The sequence below is a fragment of the Macaca fascicularis genome, chromosome 7, assembly GCF_037993035.2.
Source record: "Macaca fascicularis isolate 582-1 chromosome 7, T2T-MFA8v1.1".
In the NCBI taxonomy this organism is placed as follows: Eukaryota; Metazoa; Chordata; class Mammalia; order Primates; family Cercopithecidae; genus Macaca; species Macaca fascicularis.
Window position 1 is genome coordinate 41,359,774 of NC_088381.1, and position 21,604 is coordinate 41,381,377.

General features: G+C 48.7%; 1 long non-coding RNA gene across 1 annotated transcript; it reads left to right on the top strand.

Moving 5' to 3' along the window:
- The first annotated feature begins 957 nt into the window (after positions 1-957).
- Positions 958-8,639, top strand: LOC135971592 (uncharacterized). Its single transcript, XR_010587809.2, has 3 exons — positions 958-1,094; positions 1,311-1,420; positions 8,508-8,639. It is a non-coding gene; the product is annotated as an uncharacterized lncRNA (long non-coding RNA).
- Positions 8,640-21,604: the final 12,965 nt, after the last annotated feature.

The following is a 21,604-nucleotide window of genomic DNA, read 5'->3' on the forward strand; positions in this document are numbered from 1 at the left end:
ACCTTGTAATCCGCCCACCTCGGCCTCCCAAAGTGCTGAGATTACAGGTGTGAGCCACCGCGCCCAGCCTTCTTTTCTTGTTTTAGAGACAAGATCTTGCTCTGTCACTCAAGCTGGAGTGCAGTGGCACTATCACAGTTCACTCCAGCCTTGAACTCCTGGGCTCAAGTGATCCTTCTACCTCAGCCTCCCAAGTAGCAATGATTACAGGTGCAATACCACACCCAGCTAATTTTTTTTTTTTTTTTTTTCCCCAGACTGGCCTCTCATTATGTTGTTCCAAGCTGGTCTTGAACTCCCAGGCTCAAGTGATCCTCCCGCCTTGGCCTCCTAAAGTGCTGGTATTATAGGCGTGAGCCACCATACCCAGCCTGCATTTCTTAAGTTCTTCATAATTTGTAATAATTGCTTAACCCTTATTAGATTATTACTTATTTAACCTGTCTCTTGTTAGATATTTGTATTATTTCTAGTTTTTTTTCTCTTTTGCCTTCATAGGCAAACTTTATATGAGGATTATTTTTTTTTCTTTTTCTTTGAGACGAAGTCTCGCTGTGTCACCCAGGCTTCAGTGCAGTGCATACTCCATCTCCCAGGTTCAAGCATTTCTCATGCCTCAGCCTCCTGAGTAGCTAGGATTATAGGTGCCTGCCACCACACCTACTATCACACCTGACTAATTTTTGGATTTTTAGTAGGGACAAGATTTCACCATGTTGGTCAGGCTGGTCTTGAACTCCTGGCCTCAAGTGATCTGCCCACCTCAGCCTCAAAGTGCTGAGATTACAGGCATGAGCCTGGCCTCTTATATGAGCATTCTTAATGCCTCAGAAAATTTCCTGTATATGACCAGCCCTTAAGCCCTTTGGAGGCAACAACTGTCTCTTCCCTCTCTGTGGACCCCTACAGACCCTGAAATGGCAGAATCTCCAATCCCACGTGGATTTGGAGATTATATAAACACAAAGCTCCCACCCATCCGGCACCTTCATGAGTAATCATGCGTACCCATCGGTGCTGACCTGGAAGCTGATCTGAAGAAGGAGGCTGGAGAGAGGAGTTAGGGGTGTACAGCTCTTCCAGACATCTGACGGGTAGGAACTTATATTTCTGTGTCCCCAGCTATGACCTAGTAGTGCAGCCTCTAGTAATCTCTTCAGTGCCCCAGGCCTCCCCCACTGCTGTGCTCCATATCACCTCTGAGCTTCTGGAATTTCTATTCCTTTTATCTGGAATCCTCCCATCCTCACTCTCCACCCCCAGCTTCCAGACCTTTCCCAGTACCCATTCTTCTTCCCCTGTGCTCTCAGAGTTCCTTCTCTGTGTCCTGTTGAGCCTGGGAATACCTTGTCTTGAAGTCTCACCTACCACATGGGAAGCTTTCTGACTCGAAGGAGTGGCCGTAAACGCTACTGAGTGAGTAAGTAGAACTCCTTAACCTCTGCAGCCCCCTGGCCTCCAGCAAGGAGCAGATAATGGTGGGATTTTCAGTAGTAGGTGTTCAATAAACCTTTGCTGAACCAATACTGGGCTATTCCTGGAGCTTCTGGGCTATCTGAAGCCAATGGCCCTTTCTCTTTGATGTACTGTACATACATCACCCTTCAATATTTCATCCTTAGGGTAGGGAAAAGAGATGGCCTCACTCCTGGGAAACGCTGCCTTGGAACTCAACTCCTGAGAGTGTACCTGACTACTTCAGGGCAGGCCCCCATTCTGACCCCAAGTTTCCCACCACCAGGAAAGCCTAGGCAATAAGAAGGCAGGTAGAAGCTGGGCTTGGTGATGTGTGCCTGTAGTCCCTGCCACTTGGGAGGCTGAGCTGGGAGGGTTAATTGAGGCCAGACTCAAGTCTAGACGGGGCAACATAGCAAGATCCCCTCTTTATTTAAAAGGAAAAGAAGAAAGACAGGTAGAAAGGATGACCTTGAAGCTTAAAGGCTGAGATGTGTCTAAGTTATATTTTCTTTTTCTTCATTTTTTTGGGGGATTGGGGGTCAGGGCCTTGCCCTGTCACCCAGGCTGGAATGTAGTAGCACGATCTTGGCTCACTGCAACCTTCGCCTTTCGGGTCAAGCCTCCCAAGTAGCTGGGAATACAGGATCCCACCACCACGCCCGGCTAACTTTCCCTAGTAGAGACAGGGTTTCGCCAAGTTGGCCAGGCTGGTTTCGAACTCCTGACCTCAAGTGATCCGCCTGCCTCAGCCTCCCAAAGTGCTAAGGTTACAGGCATTAGCCACCGTGCCTGGCCATAATTTTTGTATTTTGGTAGAGATGGGTTTTGCCACATTGCCTGGGCTGGTCTCAAACTCCTGGCCTCAAGTGATCCGCCTGCCTTGGCCTCCCAAAGTGCTGAGATTATATATGTGAGCCACCACACCCAGCCATCTGAGGTATATTTTCTTGGTGCTCCTAGGTTTTTGTTTATTTATTTTGAGACAGAGTCTCGTTCTGTTGTCCAGGCTGGAATACAGTGGCGCGATCTCAGCTCACCACAACCTCTATCACCCAGGTTCAATCGATTCTCCTGCCTGCCTCAGCCTCCTGAGTAGCTGGGATTACAGGTGTGCACCACCATGCCCAGCTAATTTTTGTATTTTTAGTAGAGATGGGGTTTTACCATGTTGGCCAGGCTGGTCACGAACTCCTGACCTCAAGTGATCTGCCTGCCTCAGCCTCTCAAAGTGCTGAGATTATAGGTGTGAGCCACCACACCCGCCCAGTGTTTATAGGTTTAAGCTCCACATGAGTGCAACTGGTCTCTGGAGGGAAAGGGGACAGGCTGCTGCCCCAAGCAATTAATATAATCTTTCTATTGTTCCTGCTAACCCTAGTTATAGGATTAGGGGAGCTTCACTAGCCACTGGTAGATGGAATGGATGGTGGGAAAAGCATGACATAGCCCTGTGATAGGATTCTGATTCTGTAACCTTGGGCAAGTTGCCAGTTAGTATCAGTCAGTTCATCTGTAAAATGGGAATACTAGTGCACAATTGCAGGGAATGTGTTAAGTAAGATAAGAGCTCTTGGAGGTTGTGATTATTGCCCTGGGTCCACTGCTAGTTTGCACATCAAGGTCATAGACTGAGTAATTTCTTTTTTTTTTCCTTTGAGATGGAGTCTCGCTCTGTCACCCAGGCTGGAGTGCAATGGTGCGATCTCGGCTCACTGCAATCTCTGCCTTCCAGGTTCAAGTGATTCTCCCGCCTCAGACTTCCCAGTAGCTGGGATTACAGGCACCCACCATCATGCCTGGTTAATTTTTGTATTTTTGTAGAGACAGGATTTCACCATGTTGGCCAGGCTGGTCTCGAACTCCTGACCTCAGGTGATCTGCCCAACCTCAGCCTCCCAAAGTACTGGGATTACAAGCATGAGCCACCGAGCCCAGGCAGCCACTTAATTTCAGCCCCAAATCCCTGAGCTCTCCCTTTCTCTCCTTGCCTTCCTCTGGGCCACATTGTGAACCTGGATCCCAGGTTCCAATCTAAGACAAACAGTATTTCCAAAGTAGCTGTGCCAGAAGACCAGGATCTGCGTCCAGGTCACCATGGCAACCCGTGTGACTATACGCAGATAGTTTAATCTCTCCAAGGCTTTGTTTTCTCAAGGTAAAACTAGAGAACTAGAGACACCTTTCAGGCTCTCATGAGTGTTCCCCAGGCTTCTGTAAGAATTAAATGAGATCCTGATGCTGAAAGTTCTTTGAAGTCCTCAAAGCCCCAGGACAGACAACAGGAGGGATTGTAAAGTCAGCAAAGGAACAACACAAGAACTTCACTTCAGATCCAGCCTTCCTGAGAGGTGGTGTCTCCTCCCTGCACACCCTCTCCCAAAGACATTATTTCTTCTGTCCCCACCACATAACTGAAAATTAGCGGGGGACCACCTGAGGACAGGGATAGCATCTCTTCATCTTTGAATCAAATCCTGGAAGCCCAGCTCAGGTCCTGGCAGAGGGGCTTCAGTAATGAATATTGAATGATTGAAAGGCTAGGGTTGCTAAGGAAATACCTCTGACAGCAGTTTTTTTGTTTTGTTTTGTTTTGAGGCGGAGTCTTGCTTTGTTGCCCAGGCTGGAGTGCAGTGGTGCAAGCTTGGCCCACTGCAACCTCCTCCTCCTGGGTTCAAGCAATTTTCTTGTCTCATCCTCCAGAGTATCTGGTATTACAGGCACTCGCCACCATGCCTGGCTAATTTTTGTATTTTTAGTAGAGACAGGGTTTCACCATGTTCATCAAGCTGGTGTCAAACTCCTGACCTTGTGATCCGCCTGCCTCGGGCTCCCAAAGTGCTGGGATTACAGGCGTGAGCCACCACGCCCTACCCTACAGTATTTTTACACTAACATGTCAATGGCTGCTTTTCCTCTCTTCCAAGATGGGAGGGAAAGTGAGATGCCAGGAACCTGAATGAGGAGAGGACCCAGGATTGAAAAACAAAGAGAAGCCCCAAAGAGATGTCTGGGCAGGCCAAAGGTTTCTGTCTGAACCCTGAGCTCCCTGCTCATACCTCCCTCTCAGCACCCAGGGCCTATGAAACCACAGGGCCCACGCCCTGCTTCACTGCCAGTTCCTATGAAACCACAGCCTTTGCTGATGGGGAAACTGAGGTTCAGCGGCCAAAATCAACTAGCTTGAAGTTACACAGCAAAGTACTGAATTCACTTAATACTTTGTTTAATTTCAAAAGCAGGTAGCTTAAAGGCTTTCTTTCTAAGAAAAAGAAAATCAAACCTAATCAAAGATATTTTCATACATACCCCCCCAAATGATCTTTTATCCTCTAGAAAGTGTGTGTGTGTGTGTGCATTTTTTAAAATGAGTTTTAAGTTCTGGCAACAATTTAATGACACTTGCTAAACTTTTACTGGTTTTGAGTCCTTCCCAGGGAACCAAAGGTCACTGAAAGCCTCTCTGGCCTGCTTCCCTGCCTGAGTCCCTGGCCTCCCAGAGCCTGTGAGAGGGCCTTCTGGGCCAAACCAACTGCAGAATTGCCCAGCATTCTCGGGAGGCTGGCTCTACCGGGCTACTTTTCTAAGGGATTTAAAGTAGGAATTGTTACACTTGACTAGAGTCCAGTGGGGCAACTGACAGTCTCAGGGACAGGGGCTCCACATGGAATGAGGTGGGATAGGGTGAGGAGGGAAGATGAGCTGTCTCTACCCTCACCACTGAAGGTGGCAGTGTGAGCCTATGCCCGCCTCTACTGCCTTTTTTACCATCCAGAAGAGTCTCTTGCCCATGAGGGGAAGGGTACACTCATCCTCTCTAAGGCGTTAGAAATTTAAGGAGGCAGTAGGGGGAGAGGGCGATGCCTAACCCAAAGGAATACTTCCCAGTGCTGTGTTAGGGCACCACAGGTCATAGAACCTATGCAGAAGGGGCTTAGGGCCAGGCACAGTGACTCACACCTGTAATCCCAGCACTTTGGGAGGCTAAGGCAGGACGATCCCTCGAGGCTAAAGGATTGAGACCAACCTAGGCAACATAGCAAAACCCTATCTCTATAAAGAAAAACAACAACAACAACAACTAGGCTGGGCACAGTGACTCACACCTGTAACCCCAGTACTTTGGGAGGCTGAGGCAGGCGGTTCATGAGGTCAGGAGATCGAGACTATCCTGGCCAACATGATGAAATCCCATCTCTACTAAAAATACAAAATTAGCTGGGTGTGTGGTGTGTGCCTGTAATCCCAGCTACTCAGGAGGCTGAGGCACGAGAATCACTTGAACCCAGGAGGCAGAGCTTGCAGTGAGCCAAGATCGTACCACTGCAATCCAGCCTGGCGACAGAGCAAGACAATGTCTCAAAAAAAAACACAAAAACTAGCCGGGCATGGTGGTGTGTGCCTGTGGTCCCAGCTACTCAGGAGGCTGAGGTAGAATTACTTTCGTCCTGAAGGTGGAGGCTATAGAGAGCTGTGATACTACCATTGCACTTCAGCCTGTATAACGTAAAAGATCTCTGGAGGTCAACCAAGCCAGTGGAATCCACACTTGGCTGCAGTCCGGAATTGCCTTTTTTTTTTTTTTTTTTTTTTTTTTTTTTTGAGACCGAGTCTTGCTCTGTTACCCAGGCTGGAGTGCAGTGGTGTGATCTCGGCTCACTGCAAGCTCCACCTCCCGGGTTCATGCCATTCTCCTGCCTCAGCCTCCCGAGTAGCTGGGACTACAGGCACCCACCACCACATCCAGCTAATTTTTTTTGTATTTTTAGTAGAGACGGGGTTTGGGCGTGTTAGCCAGATGGTCTCGATCTCCTGACCTCGTGATCTGCCCGTCTTGGCCTCCCAAAGTGCTGGGATTACAGGAGTGAGCCACCGCGCCCGGCCCTGACTTCTTTTTTTTTTTTTTTTTTTTTTTTTTTTTGAGACGGAGTCTCGCTCTGTCGCCCAGGCTGGAGTGCAGTGACCGGATCTCGGCTCACTGCAAGCTGTGCCTCCCGGGTTCACGCCATTCTCCTGCCTCAGCCTCCGGAGTAGCTGGGACTACAGGCGCCTGCCAACTCGCCCGGCTAGTTTTTTTTTGTATTTTTTTAGTAGAGACGGGATTTCACCGTGTTAGCCAGGATGGTCTCGATCTCCTGAGCTCGTGATCCACCCGTCTTGGCCTCCCAAAGTGCTAGGATTACAGGCGTGAGCCACCGCGCCCGGCCGGCCCTGACTTCTTAACACAGTGTTTAAACTTCCAAATTTTGCACTAAGGTAGGCCTGGATTCAAACTTTGATACATTTTATATTTGTTTCTGTGACTTTGGACAAGTGATCAGGGACTCTGAGCCTTGGTTTCTTTATCTGTAAAATGGGGATAGTACCTATCTCATAAGGTTTGTGTGCAATCAAATGAGATGACATATAGGAAGTCCTTGGCATAGTGCCTGGCATAATGTCCTCTCAAATATATAATTCAGGTCAGGTGTGGTGGTGCACGCCTGTAATCCCAGCTACTTGGGAGGCTGAGGCAGAAGAATCACTTGAACCCAGGAGGCAGAGGTTGCAGGGAACCGAGATTGCACCACTGCACTCCAGCCTGGGCAACAGAGCGAGACTCTGTCTCAAAAAAAAAAAAAAAAAAAAGGCCTGGCACGGTGGCTCACACCTGTAATCCCAGCACTTTGGGAGGCCGAGGCAGGCGAATCTCAAGGTCGAGATTGAAACCATCCTGGCCAAAATGGTGAAATCCCGTCTCTACTAAATATACAAAAATTAGCTGGGCGTGGTGGCATGCACCTGTAGTCCCAGCTTCTTGGGAGGCTGAGGCAGAAGAATTGCTTGAACCCGGGAGGTGGAGGTTGCGGTGAGCCAAGATCACGCCATTGCACTCCAGCCTGGGTAACGAGAGCAAAACTCCGTCTCAAAAAAAAAAAAAAATATATATATATATATATATATGTATATGTATGTATATATATGTGTATACGTATGTATGTGTGTATATATGTATCTATGTATACACATATACACACACACACATAATTCAGTTAAGCCAGCCAGGTGTGGCAGCTCACACCTGTAATCCCAGCACTTTGAGAGGCCGAGGTGACAGATCACTTAATGTCAGGAGTTTGAGACCAGCCTGGCCAACATGGTGAAACCCCATCTCTACTAAAAATAAGAAAAGTTAGGCTGGCCACGGTAGCTCACGCCTGTAATCCCAGCACTTTGGGAGGCCAAGGCGGGCAGATCACCTAAGGTTGGGAGTTTGAGACCAGCCTGACCAACATAGAGAAACCCCATCTCTACTAAAAATACAAAATTAGCCAGGCATGTTGGCACATGCCTGTAATCCCAGCTACTCGGGAGGCTGAGGCAGGAGAATCGCTTGAACCCGGGAGGCGGATGTTGCAGTGAGCCAAAATTGCGCCATTGCACTCCAGCCTGGGCAATGAGTGAAACTCCATCTCAAAAAAAAACAAAAAAAAGCAAAAATTAATCAAGCGTGCTCACTTGAACCCAGGAGGCAGAGGTTGCAATGAGCCGAGATCGTGCCACTGCACTCCAGCCTGGATGACAGAGCAAGACTCTGTCTCAAAAAAAAAAAAAAATTAGTTAAACCCAAATCTCTCTCCCTGTGCCTCCACCCAACTCCTCTATAATCCCATAGAGCACACCCATGTTCCCTGTCCTAGAGCAGCCTTGGCAGACATCCAACCCATTCCTAGCGCCAGACTCTGATTCCTGTCACCTCAAACCTTGGTTGAGCCCTCTTCCAGACTGTTTGGCAATGAGGGTGGTGAAATATTTTGGGAAGGGGATTTTGCCCAGTAGGCCAGGCCTCTAGGAGTACCTTGAAGATGTAGGAAACCAACAACTTATATGGAAAGGCTGTAGAGATTGGTGATCTCAGTAGAGAAGAGGATGATGGCCCCTGCACCCTGATGATGTAAGGCCGCTAAGGCCAGCTATGTGCTGGGCACAAAGTTAGGCATGTCTCATCCCTGAGTTCATTTATCTCTCCTGGCTGCTCCATGAAATGATTTTTCCTTATTTTATATTTCCAGTGCACAGAGGTTAAGTAACCTGGACTGTGATGTACAGCTATAACTGATAGGATTGGAATCGGAACCCAGGACTCTCCCAACTTCTGGTACAAGAACATAACAAAGGAGTTAAGTTTTAATTGAGGTCTAGAGTCTAAAATGCAGTTTTAAGCTAGGCACTGTGGCTCACGCCTTTAGTCCCAGCGCTTTGGGAGGCCGAAGCAGAAGGATTGCTAGAAACCTGGAGTTCAAGACCAGCCTGGCCTAACATAGACCCCCATGGCTAAAAAAAAAATTATTAATGTATATTTATTATTAATATATATGTAATATATATGTTATATATATCATATATTTTATATGTGCATTTTATTTTATTTTTTATTTTTATTTCTTTCTTTGCTCTTGTTTCCCAGGCTGGAGTGCAATGGCGTGATCTCAGCTCACCGCAACCTCCGCCTCCAGAGTTCAAGTGATTCTCCTGCCTCAGCCTCCCAAGTAGCTGGGATTACAGGCGTGTGCCACCACACCCGGCTAATTTTGTATTTTTAGTAGAGATGGGGTTTCTCCATGTTGGTCAGGCTGGCCTTGAATTCCCAACCTCAGGTGATCCGCCCACCTCGGCTGGGATTACGGGCATGAGCCACCACGCCTGGCCTTATTTTTTTATTTTTTAAGAAAAATAAAAAACAAAATAAAATGCAGCTTTCTTCCAAGAATTATCAAGATAAACATTTTTTTTATTTTTTATTTTATTCATTTATTTATTAATTGAGACAGGGTCTCACTCTGTTCCCCAGGCTGGAGTGCAGTAGTATGAGCTCAGCTCACTGCAGCCTTGATCTCCCCTGCTGAAACAATCCTCCCACTTCAGCCTCCTGAGTAGCTGGGACTACAGGTGTATGCCACCATACCTGGCTAATTGTTTTTGTTATTTGTAGAGACGGGGTCTCCCTATATTGCCCAGGCTAGTCTTGAACTCCTGGGCTCAAGTGATTCTCCTGCCTAGGCCTCCCAAAGTGCTGGGATTAGGTAAAGGCATGAGCCACCATGCCTGGCTCGTGTGTGTCATTTTTCATATAAATGGTAACATCCTGCATACATTGTTTCTTTTACTTAGTAAAGATCTTGGAGATATTTCTACATCTGTGCTTATAGATTTGCTATGTTCTTTCTTCTTTGTTTTAGAGACAAGGTCTCACTACGTTGCCCAGGCTGATCTTGAATTCCTGGATTTAAGGGATCCTCCTGTCCTGGCCGCCAAAACTGCTGGGATTACAAGTACGAGCCACTGCACCCAGCCTGCTATGTTCTCTCTCTCTCTCTTTTTTTTTTTTTTTTTTTCTTTTGAGACGGAGTTTCGCTCTTGTTGCCCAGGCTGGAGTGCAATGGTGCAATCTCGGCTCACCACAACCTCCGCCTCCCAGGTTCAAGCGATTCTCCTGCCTCAGCCTCCTGAGTAGCTGGGATTACAGGCATGCACCACCATGCCCAGCTAATTTTGTATTTTTAGTAGAGACGAGGTTTCTTCCTGTCGGTCAGGCTGGTCTCGAACCTCAGGTGATCCGCTTGCCTCAGCCTTCCAAAGTGCTGGGATTACAGGTGTGAGCCACTGCCTCCAGCCCATGTTCTCTTTAACATCCCCACATTGGTCCATTTCATGAATATGTCTGGTTTATCCAGCTTGCACCTACTGATGGACATTTAGATTGTTTCTACTATTTTGATATTTTATTTTTATTTTTGAGACAAGGCTTATTCTGTGTCTTAGGCTGGAATGCAGTGGTGCGACCTTGGCTCACTGCAGCCTCAACATCCAGGGCTCAAGCAGTCCTCCCACCTCAGCTTCTCTGGTACCTGGAATTACGGGCATGTGCCACCACACCTGGCTAATTTATTTTTAAATTTTATTTGTTATTATTATTTTGAGACAGAGTCTTGCTCTGTTACCCAAGCTGGAGTGCAGTGGCACGATCTTGGCTTACTGCAACCTCCGCCTCCTGGGTTCATGCAATTTTACTGCCTCAGCCTCCCGAGTAGCTGGGATTACAGGCGTGTGCCACCACACCCGGCTAATTTTTGTATTTTTTTATTAGAGACAGGGATTCCCCATGTTGGCCAGGCTGGTCTTGAACTCCTGACCTCAGGTGATCCACCTGACTCCGCCTCCCAAAGTGCTGGGATTACAGTTGTGAGCCACTGCACCCAGCCATTTTTTAAAATTTATTTTTGTAGAGGTGGGGTTTCGACATATTGCTAAGGCTGATCTTGAACTCCTAAGCTCAAGTGATCCACCTGCTGTGGCCTCCCAAAGTGCTGGGTTTACAGGCATGAATCACCACATCCAACCTCTTTTGCTATTTTAAACAAGGCTGCTGTGAATAGCTTTGTATGCAGATCACTTCACTCATGCTTCTATCTATGGGGAAATTTCTAGAAGTGTAATTGCTGAGTCAAAGAGTATGTGCAAGGCTGGGTGAGGTGGCTCATGCCTGTAATCCCAGTACTTTGGGAGGCTGAGACGGGAGGATCACCTGAGGTCAGGAGTTCGAGACCAGCCTGACCAACATGGAGAAACCCCGTCTCTACTAAAAATACAAAATTAGCTGGGGGTGGTGGCACATGCCTGTAATCCCAGATGCTCAGGAGGCTGAGGCAGGAGAATTGCTTGAACCTGGGTGGCGGAGGTTGCAGGGAGGTGGAGGCTGTGGTGAGCCGAGATTGCACCATTGCACGCCAGTCTGGGTGACAGAGCAAGACTCTGTCTCAAAAAAAAAAAAAAAAAAAAGGTGCCGTTTAATTTTTCCACTTGCAAATATAATACACGCTTTTTACACAAATTTCAAACAACTCTGAAGCTTATAGGCTAAAAGTAAAAGAGCCCTCCCCACCACCCTAATCCTATCCTCAACAGCAGAGTTTCCTCTCTCTTCCTCCCTGGCCCCTGGCCTACAGCTCTCACGTCTGCAGGAGCCTTTCCTACCTGCCCAGCTCTGCCTGGCCCTGCAGCCTGATTCTGAGTCTCTCGTCCTACTTCCCCACCCATTTCTTCCCTCATCCCTCAGTAGAGACATTCTCGCCTATCCCCAGGGCCTGCACTGGGCCTGAGGCCCACAGGTCAAATATAAACTTTTTTTTTTTTTTTTTTTTTTTTTTTTGAGACGGAGTCTCGCTCTGTCGCCCAGGCTGGAGTGCAGTGGCCGCATCTCAGCTCACTGCAAGCTCCGCCTCCCGAGTCTACGCCATTCTCCTGCCTCAGCCTCCCGAGTAGCTGGGACTACAGGTGCCCACCACCTCACCCGGCTAGTTTTTTGTATTTTTTAGTAGAGACGGGGTTTCACCGTATTAGCCAGGCTGGTCTCGATCTCCTGACCTTGTGATCCGCCCGTCTCGGCCTCCCAAAGTGCTGGGATTACAGGCTTGAGCCACCGCGCCCGGCCAAATATAAACTATTACCACCAGACCTAGCAATGGCAGATCCCCAGCAAGTGCTTCCAAAACAGAATGTTCAAACGAAAAGGTTAGAGGCATCTCATCCAATTCTCAAGCTCCAATTTACATAGAAGGCAACTGAGGCCCACAGAAGAGAATTGTGGCTCAGTGAGTGGGTTAACAGAGCCGGAAAGAGAAGCCACATCTCTCGACACCCTGACCAGGGATCATTTCATTCATTTAATAAATGGTTACTGGGGCCATGTAGTGCCTCACACCTGTAATCCCAGCAGTTGGGGAAGCTGAGGCAGGAGGATTCCTTGAGCCCCAGAGTTTGAGATCAGCATGGGCAACATAGTGAGACCCCATTGCTACAAAACATTGAAAAATTAGCCAGAGGCGGGCGCAGTGGCTCAAGCCTGTAATCCCAGCACTTTGGGAGGCCGAGACAGGTGGATCACGAGGTCAGGAGATCGAGACCATCCTGGCTAACATGGTGAAACCCCGTCTCTACTAAAAAATACAAAAAACTAGCCGGGCGAGGTGGCGGGTGCCTGTAGTCCCAGCTACTCGAAAGGCTGAGGCAGGAGAACGGCGTGAACCGGGGAGGCGGAGCTTGCAGTGAGCTGAGATCCAGCCACTGCACTCCAGCCTGGGCGACAGAGCGAGACTCCATCTCAAAAAAAAAAAAAAAAAGAAGAAGAAAAATTAGCCGGGCATGATGGTAGGCACTTGTAGTCCCAGCTACTTGGGAGGCTGAGGTAGGAGTATCCCTTGAGCGCAGGAATTCAAGGCTGCAGGGAACCATTGATTACACCATTGCACTCCAGTCTGGGCAATGGAGCAAGAATTTGTCTCAAAAAAAAAAAAAAAAGTTATTGGGTGGGGTGCCATGACTGCCTACTACACCAGACACTGGTATAGGCACTGGGCTCCAGCGGTGAATGAGACAGAAACGCTTGTCTTCCTGGAGCCCACATTATATTCAGAGAGACCAACAACAAAAAAGCAAACACAGGCCAGGTGCGGTGGCTCATGCCTGTAATCCTAGCACTTTGGGAGGCTGAGGCGGGCTGACCACAAAGTCAGGAGATCGAGACTACCCTGGCCAACACAGTGAAACCCCATCTCTACTAAAAATACAAAAAATTAGCTGGGCATGGTGGCAGGCGCCTGCAGTCCCAGCTACTCTGGAGGCTGAGGTAGGAGAATCACTTGAATCCGGGAGGTAGAGGTTGCAGTGAGCTGAGATCACACCACTGCACTCCAGCCTGGGCAACAGAGCAAGACTCCGTCTCAAAAAAAAAAAAAGAAAGCAAACAAAATATTTCACATTATATTAATAGTAAGTACTATGTGAAGCGGGGTTAGGCCCAGGAGTAACTTGGGCTCAGCAATCTTTTTTTTTTTTTTTTTTTGAGATGGAGTTTCGCTGTTATAGCCCAGGCTGGAGTACAGTGGCACGATCTTGGCTCACCACAACCTCTGCCTCCTGGGTTCAAGCAATTCTCCTGCCTCAGCCTCCCGAGTAGCTGGGATTACAGGCATGCGCCATCACACCCAGCTAATTTTGTATTTTTAGTAGAGACGGGATTTCTTCATGTTGGTCAGGCTAGTCTCGAATTCCTGACCTCTGGTGATCCACCCGCCTCGGCCTCCCAGAGTGCTGGGATTACAGGCATGAGCCAGCTATGTCCGGCCTTTTTTTTTCTTCTTTTGAGACAGGGTCTCGCTGTTTCCCAGGCTGGAATACAGCAGTGTGATTTTAGCTCACTGCAACCTCTGCCTCCCAGGCTCAAGCTATCCTCCCACCTCAGTCTCCCAATTAGCTGTGACTACAAGTGCCCACCATCATGCCTGGCTAATTTTTTCATTTTTTAAAGAGATAGGGTCTTACGGCAGGGCATCGTGGCTCACGTCTGTAATCTCAGCACTTTGGGAGGCCGAGGTGGGCGGATCATGAGGTCAGGAGATCGAGACCATCCTGGCTAACACAGTGAAACCCCATCTCCACTAAAAATACAAGAAATTAGCCGGGCGTGGTGGCGGGCGCCTGTAGTCCCAGCTAGTCGGGAGGCTGAAGCAGGAGAATGGTGTGAACCTGGGAGGCGGAGCTTGCCGTGAGCTGAGATCGTGCCACTACACTACAGTCTGAGCGACAGAGTGAGACTCTGTCTCAAAAATAAAAGAGAGATAGGGTCTTGCTTTGTTGCCCAAGATGATCTTGAACTCTTGGACTCAAGCAGTCCTCACACCTCGACCTCCCAAAGTGCTGGGATTACAGGCATGAGCCACTGTGCCTAGCCAGGTCCAATAATCTTAATGGGTGTTGGATATCTGAGCTGGGACTTGCATGACTAGAAAGAACCAGCTAAACCAGCATATGCAGAGGTCCTGAGGTAGGAAGAAAATTTTTATTTAACAGGCAAAAGAAGGACGGGAGCAAATGAGGGAGATGCCACAACAAAGGTACACAAAGCTGATCATTTAAGGCCCTGGAGGCAGAGTGATACTGTGCTGCAAAGCCATAAAGTCAGCCTGCCACGGCGGCTCATGCCTGTAATCCTAGTGCTTCGAGAATCCAAGACAAGAGGGTTACATAAGGGCAGGAATTCAAAACCAGCCTGAGCAACATAGCAAGACCTTATCTCTACAAAAATAAAAAAATTAGCCCGTGATCAGTCTGCTGTGTTCTTTTTAACATTTCTACACTGTGGTGCACACCTGTAGTCCCAGCTGCTTGGGAGGCTGAGACCAGAGGATCAGTTGAGCCCAGGAGTTTGAGGCTCCAATGAACTATGATTGGACCACTGCACTCCAATGTGGGCAGCAGAGCAAGACCCTGTCTCTTGGGGAAAAAAAAAAAAAAGGGCTGGGCGCGGTGGCTCACGCCTGTAATCCCGGCACTTTGGGAGGCCGATGCAGGTGGCTCACGAGGTCAGGAGATCGAGACCATCCTGGCTAACAAGGTGAAACCCTGTCTCTACTAAAAATACAAAAAAATTAGCCAGGCATGGTGGCAGGCGCTCCAGCCTGGGCAACAGAGCAAGACTCTGTCTCAAATAATAATAATGATAAAATAAATATAAATAAACACACATATATATATATATATGTTTATATAAATAGCCAGTCACAGGCCAGGCGTGGTGGCTCACGCCTGTAATCCCAACACTTTGGGAGGCCGAGGTGGGCGGATCACTTGAGGTCAGGAGTTCGAGACTCAGCCTGGCCAACATGGTGAAACCCCGTCTTTACTGAAAATACAAAAATTAGCCAGGCGTGGGGGCAGGCAGCTGTAATCCCAGCTACTTGGGAGGCTGAGACAGAAGAATCGCTTGAACCCGGGAGGCGGAGGTTGCAGTGAGCTGAGATTGTGCCATTGCGTTCCAGCCTGGGGGACAAGAGCGAGACTTTGTCTCAAAAAAAAAAAAAGAAAAGAAAAAAAAAATAGCCAGGCACAGTGGCTCAAACTTATAATCCCAGGACTTTAGGAGACTGAGGTGGGAGAATCTCTTGAGCCCAGAAGTTTCATACCAGCCTGGGCAACGTAGTGAGACCTCATCTCTACAAAAAAAAAAAATTTGGCCCGGCGCAGTGGCTAACCCCTGTAATCCCAGCATTTTGGGAGGCCGAGATAGGCAGATCACTTGAGGTCAGGAATTCAAGACCAGTCTGGCTAACATGGTTAAACCCCGGCTATCCTAAAAAAAATAAAAATAAAAAAATTAATTAGCTGGACGTTGTGGCAGGTGCCTGTAATCCCAGCTACTTAAGAGGCTGAGGCAGGAGAATCTCGAGCCTGGGAAGCAGAGACTGCGGTGAGCTGAGATTTTGTCCCTGCACTCCAGCCTGGGTAACAGAATGAGACTCTGTCTCAAAAAATATTTTTTTCCCCGGGTGCAGTATAATCCTAGCACTTTGGGAGGCTGAGGTGGGTGGATCACCTGAGGTCAGGAGTTCGAGACCAGCCTGACGAACATAGTGAAACCCCATCTCTACTAAAAATACAAAATTAGCTGGGTGTGGTGTCGCATGCCTGTGGTGTCGCATGCCTGTAATCCCAGCTACTTGGGAGGCTGAGGCAGGAGAATCGCGTGAAACCGGGAGGCAGAGGTTGCAGTGGGCGAAGATCGTGCCATTGCACTCCAGCCTGGGCATTAAAGTGAAACTCTGTCTCAAATAAAAAAAAATTTCTTTTTTTAATTAGCCAGGGATGGTGGTGCACACATGTAGTTTGAACTACCCGGGAGGCGGAGGCAGAGCGATTGCTTGAGCCACGGAGATGGAGGCTGCAGTGAACTGTGATTGCACCACTGCATTCCAGCCTGGATAACAAATTGAGGCTCTGTCTGAAAAATAATAATAATTTAAAATATAAAAAAATTCAAAAAAGGAATAAAAAAGAGAGGCAGAGGGGCATTACAAAATCCTTGAACAGGCCAGGCATGGTGGCTTACACCTGTAATCCTAGCACTTTGGGAGGCTGAGGAAGGCAGATCACTTGAGGTCAGGAGTTTGAGACCAGCCTGCCCAACATTGTGAAACCCCAGTCTCTACTAAAAATACAAAAATTAGCCAGATGTGCTTGCTTGAACCCCGAAGGCACATAATTTCAGTGAGCCAAGATCATGCCACTGCATTCCAGCCTGGGCGACAGAGCAAGACTCCTGTCTCAAAAAAAAAAAATTCTGTGAACAATCTGTATGGTCATCATTTTAATGGCAGCCAACAGTTAGAGAATTCTGCAAGCCCCACAGTTGGATCTGTATTGCAAGTCTTCAACATTGCCCTTGTAGCTGTATCGTAGGAAAGCACTCAGATGATACAAAAAGAAGTGGGTATGGCTGTGTTCCAGTTAGATTTTATTTACAAAACCAGGCTATAGGAGCAACCCATGCCTCAGAGAGCACTTAAAGTATATGTATTATACCTTTATAATGAGGAGCTGAACAGATCAATTATCCTTCACCTCATTCAGGTCTTAGACCCCCATTGAGATTTAGGTGGCCTCTCTGTGAGGTAGGAGGCAGGTCTTGACTTCAGAGGCAGGGCTTGAACAGTGGACCAAATTGAGGACTAGCTAAAACAGGGAAAGGGTGAAAGCAGCTTTCCATAAGGCACGCCCACCAGTGTTCCATGTCAGTTTGCCATTGCCATGGCAACACCCAGAAGTTACCACCCTTTCTCTAGAAATTTCTGTATAAATTTCCCCTTAATTTATGTGTAGTTAAAAGTGGGTATAGGCCAGGCGTGGTGGTTCACGCCTGTAATCCCAGCACTTTGTGAGGCCAAGGTGGGCAGATCATTTGGGGTCAGAAGTTCGAGACCAGCCTGGCCGACATGGTGAAACCCCATCTCTACTAAAAATAAAAAAAATTAGCCTGGCATGGTGGTGGGCGCCTGTAATCCCAGCTACTTGGGTGGCTGAGGCAGGAGAATCTCTTGAACCTGGGAGGCAAAGGTTGCAGTGAACCGAGATTGTGCCACTGCACTCCAGCCTGGGCGACAGAGCATGACTCCGTCTCAAAAAAAAAAAAAAAAAAGTGGGCCGGGCGCGGTGGCTCAAGCCTGTAATCCCAGCACTTTGGGAGGCCGAGACGGGCGGATCACGAGGTCAGGAGTTCGAGACCATCCTGGCTAACACGGTGAAACCCCGTCTCTACTAAAAAATACAAAAAACTAGCCGGGCGAGGTGGCGGGCGCCTGTAGTCCCGGCTACTCGGGAGGCTGAGGCAGGAGAATGGCGTAAAAACCCGGGAGGCAGAGCTTGCAGTGAGCTGAGATCCGGCCACTGCACTCCAGCCTGGGCGACACAGCGAGACTCCGTCTCAAAAAAAAAAAAAAAAAAAAAAAAAAAAGTGAATGTAGATATGACCACAAAACTGCCCAGAGCTGCTACTGTCAGCACACTGCCTATGGGGTAGCCCTGCTCTGCAGGAGCAGGCACGGAGCTGTAACACTGCCAGAGCTGTAACATGCTGCTCAATAAAGCTGTTTTCTTCTACTACTGGCCCACCTTGAATTCTTTTCTGTGCAAAGTCTAGAACCCTCCCATGCTAAGCCCCAGTTTGGGACTCATCTGCCCTGCATTATCTGCATGCCCGCTCCCAAAATGTACACACACACACACACACAAGTTGTGAGCGGCCCAGCGCGGTGGCTCACGCCTGTAGTCCCAGCACTTTGGGAGGCTGAGATGGGCGATCACCTGAGGTCAGAAGTTCAAGACCAGCCTGGCCAACATGGCAAAAACCCGTCTCTACTAAAAATACAAAAAAACTAGCCAGACGTGGCAGCGGGCGCCTGTAATCCCAGCCACTCAGGATGCTGAGGCAGGAGAATTGCTTGAACCTGGGAGGCGGACGTTTCAGTGAGCTGAGATTGCGCCACTGCACTCTAGCCTGGGCAATAAGAGCGAAACTCTGCCTAAAAAAAATTTAAAAAAAAAAAAGAGTTTTGAGCACAGCCAGAGAGGGCAGAGTTTGAAAACCCGAGGACTTTGTGAACCCTATGGATGGATAATCCCCAAGGGCCTTTCTGCCTCGACAGTGACCAGTTGCTAGAGATGCTGGGAACTGTGGGATGGCCACTAGGAAGGCTCTGAGAGATACGGCAGGAACCAGCAACTTCCTGGAGTAGACGGTTGCAGTCTGGGACAATGACTGAGGGCTGGCTGGCAGAAGGCCACCACCTGACCTCTTTTCTCCCTGGAGGAATTCCTTCTCAAAGTGAGTGGCAGAAAAAGCCTAGCTCGGGGAGGAGCCCTATGGGGGAATCCCATCCTAGGCCCTGTCTCCTGGCTGGTGATAGTAGAACAAGCACATCCCTTCTGCTCTGTGTCTCCACTGTAAGATGGGGGAGTTGGATGAGACTCACCACTCTTTCCAACTACACATATTGAAGGGACATCTGCTGTGCACCAAGGACTACATCAGACCCCGCCACTGATGAACCTGCCTTGAGCACAAAGAACTACACCCAAGGGGAAGGAGAGCCCACTTGCATCTTTCAGCTAGCCAGCTGGGAAGGATCCTGGAAGACCACTGCTTGGGATGGAACCTGAAGATGGGTAGTACTCTGGACAGAGGGAAGGACATGAGTAAGAAAAGTCTGGGTACACAGGGCCTGGTGTAGTTGGAGTGTCAGGTGAACAGAGAGGCATTCTCATGAACAAGGCAAGAATTGGATCGAGGCCTGGGTGGGAGCTAGACCAAGAGTCATCAGGGCATAACAACTGCAGGGCCATAAAGGTGGAGGGAGGAGGAAGCACTGGGTCTCGGAGAGCCTTGCAGGAGGCAAGTGGGAGGGGCCTGGACAGAGGGCCCTGGGGACAGGACCCAGAGGAATGTGGAGGCAGTCACTTGGGACCAGCTAGTTGGCCGGATGTGGTAGGAAATCTCTCTCGGGCAGATGGAAATAGGAACCTGGCGCAGTAGAGAGATTAGGGCGGAGAAGACTGCCCGAAGTGGAAGCTGGGAATGGTGGCTCATGCCTGTAACCCCAGTGGTTTGGGAGGCCGAGGCAGGAGGATCACTTGAGGCTAGGAGTTCAAGACCAGCCTGGACAACATAGTGAGACTCTGTCTCTACACAAGAATAAAATAAAAAATTAGCTGGGTGTAGTGGCATGCCCTTCTAGTTCCAGCTACTTGGGAGGCTGAGTCAGGTGGACCACTTGAGCACAGGAATTCGAGGTTGCAGTGACCTTTGATCATGCCATTGCACTCCAGCCCGGGCAACAGAGAACTACTCTGTCTCTTTAAAACAAACAAACAAAACAAAACAAAAAAACAGCTATGTGACTTGGACAATAAGTAAACATCCGAACCTCAGTTTCCCCAAATTGTAAAGTGGGGATGTAATAGTATCTACACCTTACAGCGTGTGTGAAGAGGAAATGCTGTGCTACGTATTCCACAAAACTCGAGGCCTCAGTACTGTGTATGATATAGCAGCCATATACGTGATTTTTTTTTTTTTTTTTTTTTTTGAGACAAAGTCTCGCTCTGTCACCCAGGCTAGAGAGAAGTCAGGCTGGAGAGAAGTGGTGCAATCTCAGCTCACTGCAACCTCCGCCTCCTGGGTTCAAGCGATTCTCCTCCTTCAGCCTCCGAATAGCTGGAACTACAGGCACCCACCATCATGCCCAGCTAATTTTTCTATTTTTATAGAGACGGGGTTTTACCATATTGTCCAGGCTGGTCTCAAACTCCTGACCTCAGGTGATCGGCCCATCTCGGCCTCCCAAAGTGCTGGGATTACAGACATGAGCCACCACGGCCGGCCCATATATGTGATCGTGGTTTTTATGGTTATTGTTATCTTTAGGTTGTTGAGGTGGGTCCTGAGGTTTCTTCGACATTCTGCAGGACTCTGGTAAATTCACAGTTTGAGTCTGAGATCCTGCCCGCTGCTGGATCTGCAGGACTGGAGGTCAAGAGAGAGGTCCGTGGCACAGCTCACAGGTGGTCTCTGGGTATCTGGAATCAGGCTGGAGAGTGGGCATCTTCTGGGGGACATGGAATGCAGAGGGGCCCAGAGATACCACCTAAGCTCCTTCCCTTCCCTTTCAATCCTGCTCAACACTCACCAATGAACCTTCCCCTCTTGGTGTCAGACTTGGACAGGAAACAAGTCAGGGCTCCAGAGTCAAAACGCTGAAGTTCACGTCTTGCCCTGCCAAGCTACATGAATGTGGTCAAGTCATGCAGTGTCTCCACTCTGCAGTTTCCCCACGAGTGCAAAGGAGGGTATCATTATGCTAATTACAGAGAAGTTGACAGGATGAAAAGCATTTAGTAAACTTTACAGGCCATGTAAATACAGGACATAACTTTCCTCACAGGCCGAATACAAAAAGCATCTCTTCCATGAAGCCTTCCCAGACTGCCCCGCCGGGGGTGATTTCTTCTCCCACTGATCTCCCACTGCTGCTCACCTGAACCTTATATACACCTGCTGCCCCAATCAAGAGGCACAAGAAGGCTAGGTGTAGTGTCTCATGCCTGTAATCCCAGCACTTTGGGAGGCCGAGGTAGGCAGATCGCTTAATCCCAAGGGTTCAATACAACCTGGACAGTACAGTGAAACCCCTGTCTGTACAAAAAAAAAAAAAGAAAGAAAGAAAAAAAGGCCAGGCGCGGTGGCTCAAGCCTGTAATCCCAGCACTTTGGGAGGCCGAGACGGGCGGATCACAGAGTCAGGAGATCGAGACCATCCTGGCTAACACGGCGAAACCCCGTCTCTACTAAAAACACAAAAAATTAGCCAGGCGAGGTGGCGGCGCCTGTGGTCCCAGCTACTCGGGAGGCTGAGGCAGGAGAATGGCGTGAACCCGGGAGGCGGAGCTTGCAGTGAGCTGAGATCTGGCCACTGCACTCCAGCCTGGGCGACAGAGCGAGACTCCGTCTCAAAAAAAAAAAAAATTAGCTAGGTGTGGTGGCGCACACCTTTAGTCCCAGCTCCTCAGGAGGCTGAGGCAGGAGGATCCCTTGAGTCCAGGAGTTTGAGGCTGCAGTGAGCCATGATCGTACCACTGCACTCCAGCCTGGGAAACAGTGAGACAGTGTCTGAAAAAAAAAAAAAAAGGCACAAGTTTGAGTACCACACAGGACAGGTGACCTGAATTCCAGCCAGCATCTTTGTAGTATCTCCTGACATCCTGCTGTGTGGTGGTCATCTTGT